Source organism: Amblyomma americanum, chromosome 7, assembly GCF_052857255.1.
Source record: "Amblyomma americanum isolate KBUSLIRL-KWMA chromosome 7, ASM5285725v1, whole genome shotgun sequence".
NCBI lineage: Eukaryota > Metazoa > Arthropoda > Arachnida > Ixodida > Ixodidae > Amblyomma > Amblyomma americanum.
Window position 1 is genome coordinate 31,204,108 of NC_135503.1, and position 18,588 is coordinate 31,222,695.

The window sequence follows — 18,588 nt, forward strand, 5'->3', positions numbered from 1 at the left end:
GCCGCGTTTCCTGGTTTCTTTAATTTTATTTTCTTCTCCATTTTTGGCTGACTTTGTTGGAGGCTGCGGCCGTCTTCTTCTCCTTTCGCTTTTTTGTGTAGTTTGGTTTTGGTGCGTGTGCAGGAAGCGCTCGCTATACGGTGACTGGGAAGATGTTGTCTTAACCCTACAGCGGATGAAAGCACGACGCCGCAGTAACCAGGTGTTCGGTGCGTGGCGCCGGCTGGTGGATCCGTCATGACCCCTCCGTCGTTTCGCACCAGTGATTGCACGTGATGGCGGCTCGCGCAACCGTGGCGGAGGCTGAGACGCGCGACCTCTCTCGGGCCAGGGCCTAGCAGCGCGTATGTGTAGTGCACGAACCGCTGTGCAACCTGCGACATTTTCTGTCTCCATCATAGTATAGTCCCTGCATGTTTATGATGAAACTTGTGAGGAACCTCAGCGTAAAGTGTAAAAAAACGACGGGCGACCAAATCCGGCTCTCACTATTTGCGGACGGCAGTGGCAGGGGCTACTTCGCCTTGGAATTAGCTTTGGAACGACTTTGATTTGGCGCATGTTGTGCCCAGCGCAAGTGTTGATAGTCTCACCGAAGGACACGACGGCACAATTCGCCTGTGAAGTAGTTGTTACACGTAGTGAAATCCGTTACGTTCGGCTTCGGTGGCCGGTCCCACTGGTTTCTTTCGCTTTGTCGGAACACACTGCCTCTGAAGTATGTTTCGGCGAAAGGGAGCACGGCATCCTGCATGGAAAAGTAACGCTCGTCATCTCGGTGCCAGTGCGCCGGTTTTCGAATGTGTATGGGTGTGTATATATAGTATATAGAAAATGTAATCGGAAAACGAGATAACCGATGGTCCTTAAGGGTAACGGAGTTTATTCCAAGAGAAGGCAAGCGTTGCATGGGGCGGCAGAAAGTTAGCTGGGTGGATGGGATTAAGAAGATAAGCGGGGGTATAGGGTGGCCGCAGCTGGGATAGGGTGCCTTCGCCCTGCAGTGGCGTAATCAGGTTGATGATGAAGATATAGGAAGGAATCGGAGAAAGCGATGGTATTGCTTTTCCCTGCAGCTCTCAGGCTTCACTCTTTCGGCACCAGTTGGCAGTATTGAAATGCAAAGATTAGAAAGTTCCATCGTTAGAGCTGCGCGTCGTGCCATTCTATGTGCATCGCGTTCTGAGCGTCCTGAGGGGAACTTGAGGGATCGCATTGTAAGCGCGTACTTAGCCGCTAAAATCGCTACTTGAGCATAGCACAGCACTGTATTCCTTTCGGTATTCCTTTATTCCCTCGCGCGGTTGTTTGGAGCAGTTTGAGTATGCCAAAATTCTAGTAAAGAGCTCTTTTTCGGCGATTAGTTTCTGTTCCGAGAACGGTGGTTTGTTCTAAGTCGATTCTGTTGTCTCGCTTGTCTTCGGAATGCTCGGCTACCGGGTTGCTTCCTCTTGCGAAGTTGCGTACGTCGTTCTTGCTTTCTGGAATTCTTTCTTTTAGCATTTTGTTTCGCCAGTGCCCCAGCCCGTGCCACTTAATTATACCGAGGCTTATCAGGTGTCTGCCACGACGTCATGGCAATAGGGCGACGCCATTGACTGAAGGGCTTCTGCAGGGGTGCATTTGTAGCTTCCTTCTCGACTCTGCGAACAGACCACCGGCGTGTGTGGCATGCGTCGTGCATGTTGTTTTGCAGTGTTCAGGCCGACAGCTCCTATTCAGCGCCACTAAGAAAACGAACAGACAACGCTTTTTGGCGCGCGACCGTTCCCGGGCCGCACTCGGTTTCCACGGCGGCCATATTGTTCCTCCTCTAGTTCCACCTCTGCACGCGCGTCTTCCCACCGCGCTGTCGTTGCGTCCTCCCCTCCCCGCCATTTTTTTCTTCTTCGTCGCCGAGTAAGCGAACAGATGTCGCCGCCGCGAACTCTGCCGTCTTGGTGCGTGGGCCATTCCATTGGCGTATATCGGACTAGCGGGACAAAGTGCTGCGACTCGCTCTCTTCGTCTCGCCGAGGTCTTCTTAGCCTTGCCCGTGTGTCCTGGGATGTCTCGTGATGGCTCCTCTCCGTCCGTCCAGCGGCCGGCGGGAAAGCCCGCAGCTGGCGCTCGCGTGGCGAATGGGCCCCGGGGGACCCGTCGTAAACCACCAAGGTGTATAGTCCGCCAATAGGCGGGCGGAAGAAGGTCCGTTGGTTTGCCGATCGAACGTCGGGTATGCCGGTGGGGATTTCACTTCTGGCATGCGCGCAGCTGCCGAACCCTTGCCGGAGCGAAGTATGTGCGCTTCGTGCAGCGTCGCTGCGGGTGCATCTGCGCAGCCTGTCCGCGTGTTACTGCTCTCGAAAAGTGCAGTTTGTTGGAAATCGAAGGACGGTCCTATAAGGCGATAAGGCGACAGATGCACGCGGCTTCCTCGTTTCTCACGCATCGCTCTGGCGGAGAAAACGTTTTTGGTTTTTGCGAACTTGGCACTTTCGCGACGTCGCTATGCTGTGTAGTGTTTCTTTTAAGACCCATTTCATGCCGTCTCTGAAGTGAGTCCCTGCGTTGCTTTTTTGGCTATTCCGTGCTCTACGCGTGATCATGACGCGGCTCTCTCGTACAGCATTTGTCAAGAATGTAGAGCCCGAAATGGCTTTGCTTCTAATAGGCCCCGTTGAGGCAATCCACCATTGCTGATAGTCGTGAGCTTTGAAGCGGTGAGAGCAAGGGTTGCTCTCTGAGTGGAGAGATTTGGAATATTGCCGGTGCGAAACGGGACAGGCGGCATTTCGCGGCAGCAAAATGCTGTGGGGTGTATATTTTTGACACTGTGTATACGTTGTCTGCCGCACAATGTATCTGTTGTATACGTCGTCGATAAATAAATCTGTATCGGCTGTGACCGGCTATCCAAGATGCGGAGCTCTGTACACCAGCACACTCCTCGGTTCCTGGTGGACGCCACGGTTTCTCCTGACTCGAGACAAATGTTGTCAGCGCTCGGTCTTTTGTCGAATTGACGGCCCGATGCGAGAGATGAGAGGGGAATTAGTGCGCGGGAGGAGGCACTGTTGTTTTGTTCGGAAGGCGGGCGCGTATACCTGGTCCTCGTTTCGCGATGCGCAACAGTGTTCGCCGACGGAGGCCCATGGGCTCCTGGCGTCGGGGCGGCGACAGCCATCGATCGCGCCCTGGACCGTGGCGCACAAATGAGGAGGCACAGCGTGCGACCCAATCACGGCCCAGTTAGCCGGACAATCGATTAAAGCTGGCAATTAGTCTCCACGTCTCCTTTTGCAGAGAGACGCGCACGGCCAGCGCAACCGGCGCCCGAGCTTAGGCGGAGGAGGAGGAGGTGGCCACTGGGGGATAAACGAAATTACGTATCTGTTGCCCCCCCCCTTCTCCGGGTCCCGATCCGAGACCGGGCTAATTAGGACCCTCGGGGCACTGAAAGCAGGGAAGGAGGGGGGAGTGGGTACGTCGGCGCTGTATGAAGCTTGTTTGCGGGTCTGAGCAGCGTTTTCCAAGCGGGACGTTGAGCGCGGTGCGGCTTTCCGTGGGGACTTGCACCCCCTTTCGCGGGCTGTACCTCGGGAGCCTAAGTGCGACCCAAAGTTCCTGTCCAACTTCCCTGTCTGCGTGTGTTTATGTGCCTGTGGAAGCTCTGCACTCGCTCTTCGCCTCAACACCTGGGGCTAAATTCTCTCCTATCCCAACCACTCCCAGCCGCCATCCACATTCCGAGCCGGAAATCGCTGAATTTGCTGCAGTGGTTAGATCATTGGGGGACTTGCCTCGTAGCTGCAGCCATTAATGACCCTCGGAGAGCAGCCATTAATCAGCGAAGGAAAGTCAGTTATGTTAAGTCTTCCCACGGTCTAACCGTTTGTCGTAAGGACTAAACGGGTGCATTCAATCCCACTTCACCTACTTTTCATTTTAGATGGGGTGCACCGGCCACTCGTTCCCACTTATGCGCGATAGCACCCGTGGCGGCTCTCGTCTTCGAGATGTGCGTGGATGATTTTTCGCCAGGTGGAGTTCGGTGACTCCGTGAGGACTCTACATCTTAGTTGTAATTGCGTCCTGTAGCTTTGTGTGTCCAGCACTGTTCGCAGTAGGCCTACTGGTTCTGCGGCAAGAGTTGACTAGCTTGGTAGCCATGGATGAGGTCATATGCTGTCTGCGCAACATCGTTTGATGACGACTCCCTGGTCAGCACGACTATAGGAAAGTTGACTGACGTACCCTTTTTCCCTTCCGTTGCTGATGCTCTGCCGGCACTCCACTGTCACACCTGTGCTTCATCTCCTTCTCTCTTAAAGGTTACAGGTAAATGCATACACATAGAGGTTGCAAGTTACAGGTAGCGATTGAAGGTTACACACAAGTCCGTAGCCCGGTGCATTAACATTATCGTTCACCACAGATAGCGGTGGCAGACCCAAACACCGTCAGGACACGAGCGTCCGTCCTGGTATTTATAAACCGTATCCGCCTAACGGTTCAAAGCTGAAATGAAACAGCGCCAATGAACGGGCACGAATGAACGGGTGTCATGGCGCCATTGAGAACGAGTGAGGCGTGAGAGATTCCGACTTTCTGCCTTTCCTTCTCCTCCTGCAGAAAATTACCGGGAGCGGAACGATTTTTTTCTCTCTCTACCGGGAGCGGAACGATTTTTTCTCTCTTTCCGTCCTTCATCACCGCCATTAGCAGGAATCAAGTGAAGAGAAACCCGAAGCGTGGCAGACTGCCATCCCCATTTCCCAACGGTGTCGGGAACGAAAAGGCAGAACATAAAGCAATTGGAAGAGGACAAAAAAAAAAATAATCGCGAAGCAAGCATGCATACCTGCAGAGTGTAGATAATAGAGTAAAAAGAACCTCCACGAGAGCTGAAACAGAGCGTATAACCTCGGCACCGGCGGCAGTCAGCGCCGATGCGTATACTGCATCTGATGGCCGGCCGCGCGCGGCATTTGTTATTTCGAGAGGGACCTTTGATCTGCTACAGCCCCCCCCCCCCCCCCCCCCCCCCCCCCCACTCCCCTCTGCCCCCTTTGTCTTCGTGTCGTGCTCTTCGCGGGCAAGCACCGGCGCTGTCTCGACCACCGGTGATGTCAGTGCTGCCATTTGTTTGCGTTCTGCTTCGATTGTGTTCACGCCGCGGAGTGGCCGCCTGATTATTTGCCGCGCGCTTCATCGACTGCGCCGCGACGCAAGTTTGTTCTGTGTACGGCCGCTCCAGTTTAGCTTTGCCTTCCCCTCCTTTCGGTCTTCAAGACGGGAGATGTTCGGCGGCAACCCTCGATGCGTCTCGAGCCGCGGGCTGCTGCTGTTCTCCGCTCGCTTGTCGTTGCTCATTTCTTTCGTTACGGTTGAGTGGCTGAGCCGCTTCTTCCTTGATTTTTTTTTTATTATTCTCTGGCTCAGCCTGAGTTCTCTTGCGGTGCGTGGAACGCGAGCGTTTCCTCCGCCCCCTCTTTTGTCTTGGCTATGGTGCCTCTCGATTTTTGTGTTTGTCTTTTGTTATTGGGTCTCCTCTTCGGGTCTCTGCACAAGTGTGCCCCCACCCCTTCTCCCCCTCCTGCGCTTCTTCTTTGGCTTCCCCGCCGACAAGTGCGCGTAGATGCGTGGCTTTCCTCACGCTCGGCCTACGCGCGGCCGTGGCACTGCTCCTTGATTGGCTCCGCGCTGCCTTCTCGGTATCTTACACGTTTGACTTTCTTTGCTTTCTTTGTGTGTGTCCGAGCGTCTTTGCCCCTGCTCGCCGTAGAGGGTTGGTCTGCCGTCGTTGTTGCTTGGGGAGCGTCGATCGTGGCTGGAAGGAAGTATTGCGGAGGGATGAGGGGATGAGTTATCGCTTTGGATCCGGCTGCTGCCGGTGTTCCGGGCGGCTTTTCTTTATTTTTCCTTCCCTTTCTCTTTCCCCTCCCGCACACAATTCAGTGTCGTGCGCCCGCTCCGGCGATGAGTTGGCTCTTGTAGACAATCGACAAGCTCGAGTGAGGTAGGGCGTTGTGGATCGCGAAGAGAGAACAGGGAGTCAAGAGTTGAATGGTGCTGAAGAACGCTTTGGTCTTTTGGGCTCGTTTTCATTATCTTTTCTGTTCAGTGGCATTCGCGAGTAGCCTGGTGCAGACCTTCACCTTTTTGACCCCGTGACCGCGGACTTCCCTCCGCCATAACATTTCTGTCGTCGTCTTCCATGTTCCTGAGCGCGTGTGAGGCGCTCTGAGTACTGAGCTCATGGGAATGCTTTTAGAGCGTTTGTTCTTAATCATCACGTTTAGAGATTTCGTGGGGTCTGCTATCACCCTAAGATCACAGCAATATCTGTGGCAGCAACTAGAAAACAGCACATCTCGCATTGAGCCTTGTAGCGCCATCTACAACAGCAGTGTAGAAACAACCACCGGCCGCGTGCCAGTGATGACGGCACGGTCGAATATGGTGGACAGAGGTGGAAGTACGTGAGTATGACGTCAGGGGACGAAATAGCGGCATAGTTTCGGTTTATGGAATCCGAGATGGCGGCCGTTACAATTTGTTGTGCCTTCCATCCCTTCCCTCCCCCTTACCCCCGCAGTATGACGTCAGAAGGCGAAAAGGTGGCATAGTTTCGGTTTTCTTATCCAAGATGGCGGTCATTAAAATTGGTTGTGCCCTCCCATCCCTTTCCCCCTTCCCCAAACACACAGGCACACTTTTGTGCATGTAGTTCGTTCCTGTGAGCGTGCCACGTGAGTGCTATTGCTTTCTTTGCTCGCGACATTTTCAAGGCTTCATCTATCGCTTGCACTGCGAAACTCTATTGCATGGAAGAACTTGCCGCATGCTCGTACCATCTAACCCGTGTGGCCGTGTGTGTGTGTGTGTGTGTGTGTGTGTGTGTGTGTGTGTGTGTGTGTGTGTGTGTGTGTGTGTGTGTGTGTGTGTGTGTGTGTGTGTGTGTGTGTGTGTGTGTGTGTGTGTGTGTGGCGAGGGTGTGGGGTGGGGGAGGACGTCGCTGGAGCTTGTAAATCGCGGCGGCGTCACTGGCGCAAGTTTTCGTCCGTTTCTCACCGGCGACCTCGGCCAACCTCGACGTCAGCGGCCCAGTAGTACTAGGCAGCCATGACACCCATAAATACCCCTATATCATCGTGCCTCGTCTAAGGCGCAGCCGTGTATCGCAATCTCGCCGCGGCTCTTTATTTATTTTTAATAAACCAGTATCTGCCTGGGCGCAGGACGTGTATGTATACATCGTCTTCTCCCGTTCTCCGTTTTCGTTAATGAACGGCGTTCTCTGGGCACCACGGCGCCGGAAGCCGGAATTGATGGCTCCGCGGGAGCCTCTCTCTTGCAGCGCGAGCGCACGTGCGCGCCAGCGAGCGAGCTCCCCGCAAAAAGCAGCGCCATTACGTTTTTATGAGCGCGCGCCCGTGTCGCCGGGCCGCCAATCCAATGAAGGGGCCGGCCGCGCCGACGCAGGCAGTCGATCCCGGTCGCTTTTCGGGACGGCTGAGTGTCGGACGCGCTTGCTAGCTCGTCTGTCTGTCTCTCTCTGTGTATGTGTGTGTGTACGCGCTTTTGTGAGCGCGCCGGTCCTCGCGGGCATTCCTTATTCAAGGAGGCCGTCCGTTATCCGCAGCGCCATTTGGATGGAGCTTGCTGCATGTCGTCGAATCGCGCCGAGGAAACGGGATCTTTCTCTTTTTTTCCCTCTCCCCCGCCTCTCACTCGCCCTCATTTCTATCTTTCTGTTTTTTTTTGTTGCTTGCTGTTCTGTGAGCTCGACTCTCTGAGAACGAAGAATGATAGTTTCGCGTCTGGCAGTGCCGGCGACCGCATTTATCGCGAAGGGTCAGGAATCTGCGCTTCGGCATTTCTCTCCCTCTCTCGGAGATTTACTATATATGCGTGTGTACGCGTCTCGGTCGTCGTCTTTCGGATTAGCGTGCATTGTAAGGTTATAAGACTTCGTTTGCTTCGTTTCTGGCTGGTGTTTATAGTATAGCGCGCTAGTGTGGCACGCGCTGTGCAGGCGCAGCACGCATTGTTCTCCTTCCTTTGAACTCAGACTCGGGCGCGTTTTGTATGGACGGAATCGGAGCGCGCAGAACAAACGGAATTCATTCGACCGCCGCGTGAAGCGCGCGTTCTTCGAGCGGTGAAGGTTACTGAAGCACGAAAAAAAAAAAAGGTTGAGAGAGGAAATGGCCATTGCGATGGCGTGCACAGCAGCGCGAAAGATTGCCCGAAGAAAGGCTGTGCGCCTCAGCGTGATATTAGGAAGGGGGCGGGGGGGGGGGGGGGGTTGCACTGTATACGCGAGGCCGTTGCTTCGGCGCCTTGCGCCACAGGCAGACCCTTCTTCCGCCGTCCTGTGCAGCAGCTGCTGTTGCCTAGACGAGACGACCGTCGCCTCGCTGTGCTCTTCGCCTCGTCCTGTTGCGTGGGGCGTCGGGGGCAGCGGCAGCAGGGACCATTGATGCGGGGAAGGAGGCTCAAGGCAAACGGGTCTTCCGCGTGCGAAGGCTCCCGCTGCTCTTCGGCAGCCGCCGCATTTTTTTTTTGCGCTTTCTCTTTGTTCACCTCTGGTCGGATGGTCGCTGCCGCATTCTCGTGGCGCCGCGGCGCGTCCGCGGACGTGGCGTGCTTGTCGGACTATGTGCTGGCTCGCTCACTGTGCCGTGTCGGAGCGGGGAAAGATATTTCCGTCGCCGTCACCTTCGTGAATGGGACGATGCGAAATGAAAATTCTTTTCGTTGTGCCTCAGGCCATGCTCGGCGGCACGTATCTGATAACGAGCAGCCGCCGCGGTGGCTGAGTGGTTACGGCGCTCGGCTGCCGGCCCGAAAGACGCGGGTTCGATCCCGGCCGCGGCGGTCGAATTTCGATGGAGGCGAAATTCTAGAGGCCCGTGTACTGTGCGATGTCAATGCACCCCAGGTGGTCGAAATTTCCGGAGTCCTTCACTACGGCGTCCCTCATAGCCTGAGTCGCTTTGGGACCTTAAACCCCCATAAACCCAACCAAACCTGATAACGAGCGCAGTTTGGTTCAGCACTCATCGGACACTGGCGGTGCGCTCTTCGAAGGGACGGTACTTTGCGCCACTCGCACTCCGTTCCGACCTGTCGAGAGTGTGGTTTTTGCGGATATATTTATTTATTTATTTATTTATTTATTTATTTATTTATTTATTTATTTAACACCTCTTGCCGCACGCGAAGCTTCTGAGAGGACAGTGGCTAAGAAACAGGTTGACCTGGTAGTCTTGCGGGTTCGCCGCAGTGTTCGGCTGCCAGGCACGGGTGTGATCCCAGCCGTGGAAGCTGCATGGACGTCGCTGGAGACGAAATGCGAGAATGTATCTGTAACGAGGGTTCGGTCCACCTCGGAGAATGCCGGAAGTGCTTACTTCTCTCAGTAAACTGTTCCCCGGGAAGAGAAACCCACTAAATTTACCTGCGCATGGAATATGGCATCCAGATTAAGAGAGCAATGCTCGTGAAATGACCGCGATGAGGTAGACCGCAGTGAGCGGCTCTCTATTTCGACTTGCTGGACCGTAACTGATACCTCTGTATTCGTGCGTTTTTATGTCTTTTTATTTTGAATTTCGCCATTTCTTCATAGCGCGGCACCGGGATCGCGGGATCGAACCGGCCATTTGGTGCTGAGCAGGCGAAAATTACATGATCCACTGAACCACCTCGGCGGGTAAGGTAACCTTGAAAGCCATTACCGCTAGGTGCGACTGGCAAATGACGGCTGTTCAGCGTGCGGTTTGCATGGGCGAGCTAACCTTCGCAATGTTGTTCGGATAACAGTACTAATTGGCCAGTTGATGAGAAAACATGCTCCGCAGCCGTAGATGTTGTTGTGCTCGACTGGGCGTACCATCTCCGGCGGCACCTGCCAGATGAAGTGGGCAGTTGAAGCGTGCAGAGGAGGTTTGTGCATGCGTAAACCCAAGTTCTTCTAGGAGTGCATTCCTGGCAGTAGAGGTGGCTTGGGCGTCCGGCTTGGGTGCGGGAGGTGGTTGAGTGGAAGTCCACCCCCGGACACCCAACGGTAAAAAATGGCTAGAAGCGTAGTACACCTGGCCCGGCTTCTTCGCAGCACAGCCTGCAAAGCGGTTTCGTGTACCACTTGCACGAGAAGCGACACAATATTAACGGCTGACTCCTTGAGATGTGCTCAAAGAGAACGTTTGTGTACGCCCAGTTCCGTTGTACTAGTGGCCGTCATAATGGTGGCAGTTAAAGAACAGCGTTGCCAAAAAAAAAAAAAGAGAAGAGACTGTTGCCGGGTTGGTGGGTCGCAAAATTTGTTACGCTGAGGAACGGCTGACTATCAAGAGTCATTGTTGTAACAGTTTGTACTGCGGTTAACAAGAGCGTTAAATGGTGAGTGAATTGCATCCACCGCGCACTTCTTCGACCTCCTTCGAATATTTGAGGGAAGCATGCTTTGAATTGGCCTTCTGTCGGAACGGGCCGTCTGTGTGCGTAGGTGGGACTCGAACCCAAAGCGTCCCGGGACACCCGCGGCAACAGAGCGCCGCGCCAGCCGACGCCTTAGCGCGTCTGCCCTTCGCGGCGCGTGACTGCGTGGCATACACGCTGCGGTAACCGCTCGGGTCTTAATGGAAACGTAAGCGGGTTTCCTCAGCGGCGCCCCGTGTGCCTCGCCGAGAGAGCGAGATCGCATTAAATATGAACGGCGTCGGAGAGCGGCCGGCGGTCGATATCGCCGCACGCGTCGCCGAACGACGGAGCGGAGGCGCTTGAACGATGCTGCTCTCCCTCCCAAAGAAGACCGCGGCTTCCGCAGGAGCGTCACAGTGATCCGCGTGCTCCCGCGACGTCTCTGTGGCGCTCTCGAGCCTAACCTCACTCCGAGAGCCTGAAATATTCAAAGCGAGCTTTTAGCGCGGCCTTTCTTACAACCGCTATTTTTGTTTATTATTATTATTTTTTTACCGCGCTCGTCGCGGAAACGCTTTGTCCCACTCGGCGACCGAAGGCGTCGAGCCGATGCTTTACCTGTGCGCGCAGTTCCCGAAACCGCACGGCGTCCTGAACAGAACGGCCACGAAGCGCAGCCAATCGATACGTAGCCGTCAGATACTGACTCCTATGGGGCGTTGGGCGGGCTTTGTCGGCTCACGGGTGCGGATCAGAGGACATGCAGAAGAAGGGGGTTGAGAGGCACTCCAGCACGATGGTTTTTCCACCTGTGAAATACTCTGCGCTCATGTTGTTTTGTTTTTTTTCGACTGTCTGATGTGGTCCCCTAGGTAGTGAGCTTCGTCTCATGGCTGCTAGTACGCGCGGTCGTATTACGGTGTCGTGTGGTCTTTCTAAAGGCTAGCTCCGCTGCTTTCCTGCTGAGTACTCTCTCCCCTCCCTCCCCGTTTCCTTCCCGATGTTGCGTGTTACGTTTTGTTTCGCGCGCACCTCTCTTCCGCCGCTCGGAGCCCCCTCACATCGATACGTAATAGTGGTACGGGCGGGCGATAGAGCCCGGCTCATATATTCATCTCGCGCGCTTTCCGAGGGGGGGTGAATCGGGAGCCGACGGATCCTACGCGACAGATTCCGGACTCCGCGAAGTTAATTATTGGTGGTGCGTTCGCCCGGCGCAGGTCATTTTCTTTCGTTTCCAATCCCGTGCCGATCTGGGCTCGCTGTTCCGTTACTCCCCCTCCCCTGTCCTCGGAGCTCTCTCCCGCGGAAACAGAACAGCTCGGAGGGCTGAATAATGGACGCTCTTGGGCGACCCGCGGCGTCTCCCCTCCTCACAAAGGGCTACCATCTTCCCTCGCTTCGTAGTTGCGAGAAAGAGAGGCGGCCGTAGTAACAATGGCCCGGGGGAGACAGTCGTAATTAGAAATTCAGCGGAGGGAACAACGGGGTTCCGACGAATGCGGTGCGGGGATCCGCGCAGCGGTACCCTCGAGCGCCGACAGATGGCACCACCGACGGGAGCCTTTTCTCCTCTCTCGTTCTTCTCCCGGCGAGTGCCTCGCTTGGCGAGTCCTTTCTCTCGCCCGTCCGCCCACTTTCGGGGAGTCACCCGCCGCTGCCGCCGCAGAGGCGCGTCGCTCGCCGTTGTGTCGGTGCGCTCCCTCCTGGCCGGTGGTGTGGTTGTGGTGGTGCTTCGCGATCTGCCCAGCGCGGATTCGTCGGCGGATAGCCCCTGACGTTTCCCCGTCCACTAGCTCCGCGTGTGAACGCTGTGCTATCAGCCCCCGTTAACGTTTCCTTCGGCGGCGGTTTCTCGTCGTTGAGAACGGCGTGTGACAGAGCGGCCAGAAGGCGTCCCCGATCGAAGGATCGCCGTGCCGACGAAACGGCTCGTCCGTTCGGCTCCGAATCCCTCCCCGTGTGGATTACAGGTGCGCCCGAGCGTCGGGCGGGTGCGCGCTGCCCGGCGACCCTAGGGCTTCCTCCGGTTGCGTGTGTTTTGTGAACAGGTGCTGCCGGCCGCTGCTGCCTGCATACCGGCGGTCCCTTCCGATCGGCTCCTCCCTGCAGCCGCCGTCCGAGCGGGTCGCTCGTCCTCCTCTCCCGTCCCTGTAGAAAAACCAGCTCGCGCCGAACACTGACCTTGCCGCCGAGGCTCGCTGGCCGGTCGCTGTGAGCTGACGGCGTGAGCAGGGCTCTGCGTGGGTGCTTTTGACGACAGAGGTAGTTCCCGTGTGGTTCGGCCGAGCTCAACTCATGCTGGATTAGACGCTTCGACCTCGACGTCTCTCTGTGGGAGCAGCTTTGACACCACCCTATCTCCCTCGACGTTCTGGTGAGTTCCGTTCGTACCTCTCGGGTGACGTCATCTAAGGTTTGCCGACAAAAGCGAAGAAGCAGTCAGTGTCAAGGGACGGCAGATGTGCCTCGTTTCGAAGCGGAGTTGTTGAGATTCCCGTGATGTGTCGGAGCCATTTTTTGGCTTCTGGCACTCCTAACACGTCTTTGTCGTCCTCGAGTACCGGATTCGTCTCTCTCGCTCTAAACTTATTCTTTACGTGTTTTTTGAGAAAGCTCAGCGGTATCTTGCGTAGGTTCGCTCAGAGCTCTCTGCTTGTGTGTACCACTTGCGCTGAGAACTCGGCCACTTTTATGCCCACAAGTTCCCGTTTAGCTTTTTCTATGAACCATGACAGTAGCGTACGGGAGTCCCGTTCTATGTTGCAGATTTGTTAACCAAGTTCTTGCGCGTAAATGCATGTGACCGCAGACCGTTTTCTTTTTCGTCCTCTCTGTCAAGTTTTGCGCCGAAGAATTAATTACTACCTCAATATTAGCCGCAGTCTTCGATAGCGTGTCAGAGATGACTGGGATGGACAATTCTGGGGAGCGCATTTTGACACCGCTTGTCATATCCGGCGGCCACTGGTCATCCGGCCAGAGAGCAGGCCCACTAGTACAGGGGCAAGCTCCGTCGGTTGCTCGAAACGCCCCTTTGTTCTCTCGTCTCCCCGTCACGCGGTGTTAGACGCGGGGGCCCGGACTTTTTTTTTTGTCCCGGGCGCCGTTATCTGCGCACCGCCCCCGCGTCCCACACATGTGGCTTTCCGCTTCGCAAAGTCTGTGGTGTCCCCTTTCGCCATCACATTTCATCTCATATGCCGTAACGGTTATAACGCGTGTCACGTTTCGCCCGAGGCTTTCTTTGCTGAGGAGGAGGCATGCGTGTGGCGCTCGGCACCCTAGTACCAAGCGCCGAGTCTCTAATACGTTTCCAAGTTTAGGCGAGCCATTGAAGCCTATGCTAAGCACTCGCTCCTTTCCCTCTGTCGCAAGAGAAGCAAGTACTTGTTTGCAGAAGCCCTCTCTTTGGCGTGGCTGTTGACGGCCCCGTAAGGAATGAGAACTTCTTCCGCGCCCGTCACGTTTTCCGGAGAGGCAGAAGCAGCGTTTGGCCGAGCTCGCTTCGCTAACGAGCCGCCTGTGCTGCAGCGTAGAGCCCGTTCTTTCTACCGGGCGGCTGATGTTTTGTCGGCACGACTGGCGACCCCGTTCCGTGCGGACCGACTCGTTCTGCGCCGCTCTGCAGCGAACGGGGACAGGCGGCAGCGAGCCAAGCGCTTCTGTCGTCGTCCCTTCCCACGGCGGCGTCTTCACCCTCTCTTGCTCGATGTGCGGCGGAGGAGCACGCGGAAGCTTCTAGGGGCGCCTGGCACTGCGTCTTGCTCCTGGAGGGGACGCTGTTTTGTCACTTGCCGGTTCGGCGACCCCGCGTGGCGTTTGTTCCACGCGGCGAGCTTTCTTGTCGTCTCCCTAGCCGCTCATTGTGTGCTCATCTTTGCTGGGCCACCCATTCTCGTTGCGGACTGCGTGGCTATAGCCACGTCACTGCTCATGTTGTGCAATGCATGCGCCGCGGCTTAGGTTGGCGCCATGTTTAACGCAGGCATCCGGTACCCCGGGGCACGTTACGGAGGCCCAGTACTGTGCCCGGGAGACTGAGCTTGACTTCTTTTTTTTTTCTGCTTGTTTCTGTCGGCGCGAAAGACGTACTCGTTCTCAACGGGTTCATGCAGTGCAACAGAACTTACGGGTCCGGTCTTCAGCCAGTCAGGGAAAGCAAACACGCACTGCGCGTGACCCTTCGGGGGACGTCAATGAGTGTGAGGATGCAGTCGGAAAAATCTGTTGAGGATGTGACTCAGCGCTTCGGCTTGTCTGCCTGGATTACCTGTTGCACACACGCACATAGAAAAAGAAAATCAGTCTTCAGCGTAATTGGTGCTCGAAGCGCGGTATTGCATTTTCAGGCGCTGTCGCGGCGCGCCCTGTAGCTTACCTAGTACAGGCGCGGGCCTGACTGGCGGGGGGTCGTCCCCGGTCGAAGGCGTTTGCAGCATGTCGCTTACTTTCGTTGTAAGGAACGGAGGTTCAGTACAGAGTTCTCCTGCTCTAACCCTTGCTTAGGGGCGAAGCATTAAAGCTCGCAGTCAAAGTTCCTCCGCGTGCGGTGGCACTGTTGCGAAGACCACACTGCCTCGCTGGTTGTGACGTAGTGCACTGACGTCACAGTTGCTGTCATGTTGCGGAGCTGCACGTTTCCCTGATCCGTCTATTGAAACCTGCTTGTACGCGCACTGTGGAAGCTCGTGAGAGGAGACAAGAAGCGGCCTGTGTAACGTCCTGTGTCGGCATGCTGTTCGCTCATCATGTTCACAAATCTTCGCCTACCGGGCCAACTACACAATGCCTTGGAAAGCGTAGCGGAGATCGCGTTGTCTCCTTTTGTGTGTGTGTGTGTGTGTGTGTCTACCTTGTGATAGCGATGCCTATGCCGGCGCAACGCCAGGTCCGGTGAAAGTTGGGGGAAGCTCCGCTCGTAAGTAGCCTTGGGATTTCGTGTTGTTCTGATCGACCCGAATCTGTTGCTACACGGGAGCGAGTCAGCAGCGATCGGTCGCTCACCGGGAAGCGAGGGAGAGAGAGAAGGGTCGGGGCGTCCGGCGGTGTGACTCATCGACGGCGTGTGGGATAGGCCCGAAGCGGAGAAGCCTGTTGTGCCCTAAAGGCCGGAGGGAGGGGGAAAGGAACCGCGTATTCCCCCCCCCTCTCTCTCTCTTTGTGGCAGCAACCTTTGAACCGATCTACTCCCTTGTCCCGGGACTTTGCGCGGGGCTCAGCGAGAACCCGCTATCTCTGCAAGGAAAGGCTCCCTCACTTGGCCCCCTGGTATCTTGGTGCCACAGGGATATCCGGCGAGGTGCTATCGGGCCGCCTTTGCCCGACTTGAGACGCCTGGTCGGTGGCTCGTCAGTGCAGTCTCTCGTGCGTGACGCGTAAAAGCGTTGAAAAAGAGGGGGAGGACATCGCCTCGAAGTCCTTGTGGTGGATAGGTTCTAGAAGTGAAGTCGAAATCGCACTCGAGCATGTTTTTGCTGAGTCCATTTATTTGTAATGTCGTGATCTGCACTTATGTATCGTCGTTATATCCATCTGAAATCTGATTGCTGATACTAGCTCAGCAATCCACCTTATTAACGGTCATGATACCGTGCATATTTCGCGTAGGTCTCGTGAACTTCAAGTTAACTGCTGCGCATGAGAACTGCCGCGGCATAAATTTTCTCTCTTTCAGTGTTATGATCGCGGCTACTGTGCCGCAATTTTTATTTGTTTGTATTCCCGTCCCAAGACGTCCCAGCCACTAAACTGCCATGCCCGGCGCCCTGCTGGCTCGGCGTGTCCTCCCGATGCCTCTTCTTGTCTCAGTTGTATCCTTCGAACTGCTTATTTCACCGGCCGACCGATCGCTCCCAAGAATACGCAGCACGTAGATCCCGAAACGAGTACGAACCCGTCGCCTTTTTCAGTCTCTCTAACCTCGACGGATCCCCTCTCCTTGTGCTGAGCTTTCTCCTGCGCAACTTCGCTCTTTGCTACTGCTTTTCTGGCGTTCCTCGTCTCGCCCTGCTCCGCCCTGGAAGTCGTGGGAAATCGCGTCGCGAAGGGCGGTGGCTGCTGCCCGGACTTGGCCGTCTCGGAATGCCGCCCGCCTCCGCAACACTTCTCTTTCTCTCTCCCTCACTCTCTCCGCTCCCATTCTTCCTGGTGCTCTTTGTGTGCCGCCTGTTATTCGGCTCCTTTCGGGGCCTTCCGAAATCTTTAGGCACCGCCGGAGCTGCCCTCCCCCCTTCACTCCCCTGTGTACTTTTTTTTCTTTCTCTATTCTGTGTTTCGTGTACTTCTTTCCTTGAGCGTCTCGTTGTCGAATGCGCGGCTGGAATGCTTGTTGCCCTCGGCGCTGCACCCGCGGGCGGCCTCCGAAGAATTTCGCATTGTCCCTCCGTGCCTGGTCGGTGCTCCCTCGGCGAGCTGCCACGACGATGGCTTCTTGGCGAAGAACTGCGTTGCTGTGCGCGTTCGTTCCGGCCGTGAACGATTCCCTCGTATTTGGCCGTCATTTTGTTGCTGGTCGTCCCCCAGGAGCCTGGAGGTGGTCGGTTAGTCGCGATTCTTTTGAGCGAGTGTCGATGTGGCTGTCGTTGCTGATGCGTCCCTCTCCTAGGGTCGCTTATTTCCGAAGCTCGTTCGTATGAGGCCCTGTCCACTCGTGTGTTCTTTAGGAGTCTTATGGTCGACCCACATGGAGCGAACTTGAACGACGAACTTCGCAGGGCCAGCGCTGCGCATCTCCGGCGTGCCGTCGCCGTGTTGCTCCACAGGCTGCGAAAAACAGGCGGCCGCCGGTGCGATTTCAGCTTGCAGAAATGACGTGATTCTATATACTCAGTAAAATGCTGCAAATAGCAGCTTTGTATGTACAATTAAGCCGTTATTTATTCATTCATCGTACGCCCAGCGCTAAGCTTTCGCTGCCGGGACCTTAGCTGGCTAGCCGAGTCAAATGAGGCGTTGCAGAAGTCAGACGCGGTCGCGCCCTGATTGGTTCGCGCTGACTAGCCCGCATGGTCGCTTCCGGCGAATGTGTCTAGCCCGGCTTCATCCACGGCGAACAGTTTTCCGAAGCAAAATCGCTGCATCTGGGTCGGCCTTTACGGCATATTCTAGACGGCGATCCGGAGCGCGTTTTGTCATTCCACGGGCCGAAAAGTGTGCTTCAGTGGGCGACTTGGATCCAGTTCTCGTATGCCGAGACGGATTTTGTGCTCCTTCGCATATTCAGGGCTCTGCTAGGGATCGGCGATTACAATAGGCTGTCAGCGTGGCGGAGCGACGTGCTTATTTCCTTCAAAGGTCTGCGTTCGTTTGGCAGAAGTTTTTTTTTTTTTTTTTACGGCGACAGCTGATAGGTGCCCGCCCCTGGCTTGCCTATGGGTGGCTCTGTTTGGAACAGCCGCCTGCCAGTGCAGGGGTGCATCACTTGACCACTGCACCAGTGCGATATGAGACCACTGTATCTTTTCTACCTCAAAATAACCCCAAAACTAAACGCCTGCACAGCTATCGCTGAATATCGCGTTACATAGTCGTAAACGTCCTGAGAGTTTTTTTTTTTTTTTCTCATTGAGGCGGCACCTGTCTTCCTTGCCCTCCTATAAGTGGGCACCCCGCTCTTTCCATCGTAGAACCACTATTTAGTCATTCGCTGGCATTCGAAACACGTACTTGTTGGTGGGCGGGCCCCTCGGCTTAAAATTGTTGCTCCTTCATTACTTGTGCCTGCATGCTTACGCCCAGCTTTGCCGTTCACTTGCCGAGAGAAAACCATTGCCTTTTTTGTTTTGTTTTCTTGCCTTGTTCTGCGATCCGCCACAGTGAGCTACAGTGGCTCACCTCTCTCTACGCGCTTTTGGTTCGAAACTGGCCCATTATGCTCACATTGGTGCGGTCTCGTGGCTTCTTATGTCGTCAGCGTCGCGGGAGCTGCTCATTGTCGGGTGACGACCTTTCGTGCCAAGCTGTCGCACGCCCTGCTTGCCGCAGTCTTCTCTCGCGCTTTCTCGTTGTCTGGAATGCGCTTTCTGCGCCTGCGGCTTTGTTTCACAAAACTCAATTCTCGCCTCGGCCGTCTGCCGACAGTCTGCGCAGTGCAGGCACGCGGAGTCATCTGTCATCCGCTGTCACTGGAACTCGACGACTGCGGTCTGAGCGTATTTGTCGTTCGAGGGCGCT

General features: G+C 55.6%; 1 protein-coding gene across 3 annotated transcripts in view; it reads left to right on the top strand.

Annotated features, from left to right (window-relative positions):
- The window catches only part of PlexA (plexin A), a 320,585-nt gene that overhangs the window by 136,005 nt on the left and 165,992 nt on the right, over positions 1-18,588 (top strand). The window contains exon 1 of one of the 3 annotated variants that reach the window (XM_077631664.1): positions 12,049-12,790. The exons of 1 other annotated variant lie outside the window; for it this stretch is intronic. The gene's annotated coding sequence lies outside the window, so the exon portion shown is untranslated. Of the gene's footprint in view, positions 1-12,048; positions 12,791-18,588 lie in introns of those variants that run through there. One more of the 3 variants, XM_077631665.1, reaches the window with a different exon arrangement.